The sequence below is a fragment of the Chelon labrosus genome (genome assembly GCF_963514085.1).
Source record: "Chelon labrosus genome assembly, chromosome: 1".
Taxonomy (NCBI): domain Eukaryota; kingdom Metazoa; phylum Chordata; class Actinopteri; order Mugiliformes; family Mugilidae; genus Chelon; species Chelon labrosus.
The window spans coordinates 24,967,760-24,972,309 of NC_140337.1; positions in this window are offsets into that span (position 1 = coordinate 24,967,760).

The window sequence follows — 4,550 nt, forward strand, 5'->3', positions numbered from 1 at the left end:
TAAAATAAAAATGAAATAAAATAAAATAAAGGTACATTAATAAAATAAATAAAATAAAGGTATGTTAATAAAATAAAATAAAGGTATATTAATAAAATAAATAAAATAAAAGTACATTAATAAAATAAATAAAATAAAGGTACGTTAATAAAATAAAATAAAGGTATACAAATAAAATAAAAAAAAAGGTATATTCTTCAAATCAAATCAAATAAATCGTGTTTAGACTTACTCCCTTAAGAATAATAATAATAAAACTATCCTGCCTTTCTGTGTTTAAGGTCCCACTCAGATGAATGTTGATTTGGGTTTCACATAAGGATTATATCCAAATCAATCGAACCTTTTGTCACAATTATAAAACAAAAGTTGTGTATTACATTGAATGGCAATTCTCTAAAATCAAATTTAAAAATATATAAGTAATTCATTTGAGAAATAAATTCCATTTATGTGTTAGAAATGTCCTTCCCTGTGTTTGGGAGGACGTGGTAATCTAAGGTCTCTTACTCTATCTGCCTGTATTTAACATAATTACCTCTGTATTTGAATATCATTGACTTCAGTGTGACTTGTTAATGTCACTTCCTATGTGACATCTTATTATCTTAATATTACGTGTCTACCAAGTCAGCTTGACATCTATGACAGACTGATGAGTAACTGTTTCTATCTCTCTGTAATTAGTTCATCAGTAAACAAACCTGGTAAAGTTCACGCTCACTTCAGACTGAATTCATACTTTTTGTATAAATTGTACTATTCACAATTTTTAATATTTAATAAAGTCTTAGCTTAATTCAGACTTAATCAACAACAATACAACATGAGCTGATGCATGTGCAGTACCAGCAGGTGGCAGCAGAGTCAACCAAATAATGATCAATAGTGCAACCTTTAATATTGCAGCAATATTCATCCTCACAAGAGGAACAATTACATTAATTTTATTTAAAATTTAAATAAATTGTTCATATGTGAGTTGTTAAAATAAGTGAACCCTTGTTTCCGGTATCTGCTGTCGCCTCTAATCGTTTCCGGTAACTGCTGACCAGTCGTCTACAGCGACTGGATACAGAACCACTTCAGTTCTGAGATGTTGGTGGGTTTCCTCACATGAACTGCTTGCTTCAGGTCTTTCCACAACATTTCTATTGGATTAAGGTCAGGACTTTGACTTGGCCGTTCCTAAACATTCATCTTGTTCTTTAACCGTTCTTTTGTTGAACCACTTGTGTTCTTGATTCTCGTTGTCTTTGCTGCATGACCCAGTTTCTCTTCAGATTCAGCTCATGGCCAGATGTCCTGACGTTTTCTTTTAGAGTTCACTGGTAGAATTCAGAATTCACTGGTCCATCAATGATGTTCAAGACGTCCTGGTCCAGGTGCTGCAGAACAGGCCCAAACCAGGACATTAGCACCAACATGTTTGATGGAGGGATGAGGTTCTGATGTTTCATCTCCAAACATGACACCTCTCATTTAAACCAAACTATTCTACTTTGGTCCCATCTGTCCACTAAACATTGTCCCAATAGTCTTCTGTCTTTGTCCATCACACCATGGTTGTTCAGTGGATTCATCAACATCAACATTAGCCAATGTCAGAGAGGCCTTTAGCTGCTTAGAAGTTCCCCTGGGTTCCTTTGGGACCTCTCAGACTATAATGGAGTGGTCTTTGTTCCCCCATTACTCTGATTTCATCATGAAATAACAGCACATACACAGAGATTGAATGTATTTAATCACATGATCAGTTGTGCGCTTCCTTGATTGTTGCCTCTCTAGTAGCCCAGATTGAGTAGATACAGGCTGGTGCAGAGTGGGAAGTCTTGATTGATGCCTTACCTGCGTTGCGTCTCCTTTTCCAGGTGTTTGGACGTCGTGAGTTTTTAATGAAGCTATTATGGTTAAATGCATTTGGTTGGTTTAAAAAAACGGAACTAAAATTATAATTACTCCCAAATCCGCCAGATCCAAACAGGCTAACCAGCCCTTAGGACTGACTGCGCTTTTCACTTGACATTCACGTAAACTATCTACAACCCTTTCATTTGCAAACGTGAGCGAAGGCGTTTTCGAGTAAAGCGAAGGAGGTGTAAGAGCCGACGGGGCTGAGAGAGTGACGGCAGGTGGACAGAAGCAGCAGGATTTCTTTATTTGTGTTGCTATAGCTTAACCGAGTCAGCATTCAAGATATACAGACATACTGGGAAGCTACAGAAGCCTTCAGCACTTATACAACACCAGTGACTGGAACGAACAACACTGAGGCAGAGGACTCAAAAAAGTCAAATAAAGACACACAAAAAACAAAAGCAAACAAAACAAACTAACTATATATATATATATCTATACATATCTATAGGTATATATAGACATATATTTACTCAATATTGCTTTTAAAACAAATCCCCTATTCATCACTGTTGCCGTTTTATCACATTATATTTTCTTTGCATTTAAATATCAAATATATTTATATCTTTGCTGATTTAAGTTATTGCTAACATCAAACATACCTAACATTAGAGATACATGATAGTAGTTTTGCTGTAAAGTACAAATTTTTACTGAAAATAACAGTCCAGTAGAGTTCAGTAGAGGTGGAGGTAGGGTGGGGGAGGGGCATGCACGATAGTTGGATAGGACGGTGGGCAAGGGTTGGGGGGGAGGGGTGGGGGTGTAAGAGGGTTAAGCAGAGTCTCCTATAGGAGCCTTTCACCTTTAGACATTTTTAGACATCAGGTACAGTTCCCATTTTTATTTTTTTTTAATGTTTTTTTTTGTTTTAGTCGTCTTTGAAGCTAGACTACACAACTCTGAGCCATAAATAGAAACTCGACATGCTAACGGAGCCGGTCACAGCGCTTCTCCGGGTCCCTTCCAGTATTTAAATAAAAAAAAACACACACACATTAATGTTAATGGTGGCACACAAAGACAAATGATGCACGACTACACATGAAAGGTGAAGTCAATAGGCGGTACTGTCTACGAACAAGGCCCCAAAGTTCTGCAGGATTATATATATATATCTCTCTCTATATATATATGTATGTATGTATGTCTATATATTTTTTTACACATAGAATGCACTGAACTAGATGAGTGCACATGCAGTATCGGTAAATTCTTCAGTGTACGCTACGCAGACGTCGCTCTCGCACGAAAAAAAATAAACATCAAGGTGAATGAATTCTTCGTAACGGGTGGTGTATAGACGTGGTTATGGCGTGCGCAGGATGTATGTACGACTCCTCGGCCCGGGTGGTGAATCTTGTTGCCACGAAATAAATACATAAATAAATAAATAAATAAACACATCTTGTGCAAACCAGACCGTACTGAGGTAAAAGACGCTGATCCCAAACGAGACATGGACAGATTTTCCCCAATTTTTGTGAATTTCCTGCACGTGTTCACTCCTTCTACGCATCCGTCCCATGTTACGCCGTTACATAAGAAGTGTGCATCTGTGGGATCGCCCTTTCTTTTTAAAGTCGTGCAAATCACCCCCAAAACATTGGCACACTAAGAAGCCGTTGAGGCCACGAGGGCGTCCCATTAGTCCAAATCTCAAATGTTAGCTTTGGGATTTTCTCTGCGTTTGCCTTCGCAATCAAACTGTCGACGATAGAAGTAAATTCTACTTCGGTTTGTGGGCCGATATCGTTCCAACGCGAGCGGGGACGTTCAAATCCATCGGTGGGACCTACTCTAAAGTCTGGTTCAGCCGTCGACGTGATAAGAGATCTGAATGTGAGCAGGATCCGATGTCCAACGTGAGTCTACAGTTATATAAGTGTGTGTTCCTCTTCTCTCTCTCTCTCTCTCTCTCTCTCTCTCTCTCTATCTTTTCTGCCACATCCCCACCTCTCCTCCTCCTCCTCCTCCTCCACCTCCTCATCGCGTCCATTTTCCAACCGCCCGTAAGCGGCGTCCCGAGCCAGAGGCTGAGCCAGCGCTCTGTCACATTACCCCGCCGCTGAGTGAATTACTTTGCCTCCATTAGGCTAACAAGAAAGCCAGAGGACGGACGGCGGGAGATGGGAGAGGAGGAGAAGGGGGAGAGGGGGAGGGCAGAGATGCAGAGAGGAGGAGGAGGAGGAAGGAGGAAGAGTGATGCAACTGAGAGCGAGATGAGGAAGAAAGGTGAGATTTTAGGAAAGGAGTGAGGAGAGAGGGAGTGGAGGAAGAGGAGGATGAAAGAGAGTGAAAACTGATTAGAGACGAATATGACAGCTGGAGAGGAGAGGAAAATTAAAGGGCAGGAAGTTGGAGATGTCGAAGGCAGGGTGGGGGTTGGAGAGGAGCAGATCCTGGAAGAGAGGAAGAGGAAGAGGAGACTGAAGATGGGAGGGCCGAGATAGATTTGTGAGAAGAGAAATGAAATGCGTGACAGCTGCACACGTAAGATAACACAAACATAATTCACGGCGGGCCGAGCGCTGAGAAGTCTGAAACGTAGCGTGGAATCCGTCCGGGCTAGCGCGGTGAAGGTGTCTCTATGAGTCGTAGAAAAGAAATGAAACAAAAAATGACGTGAA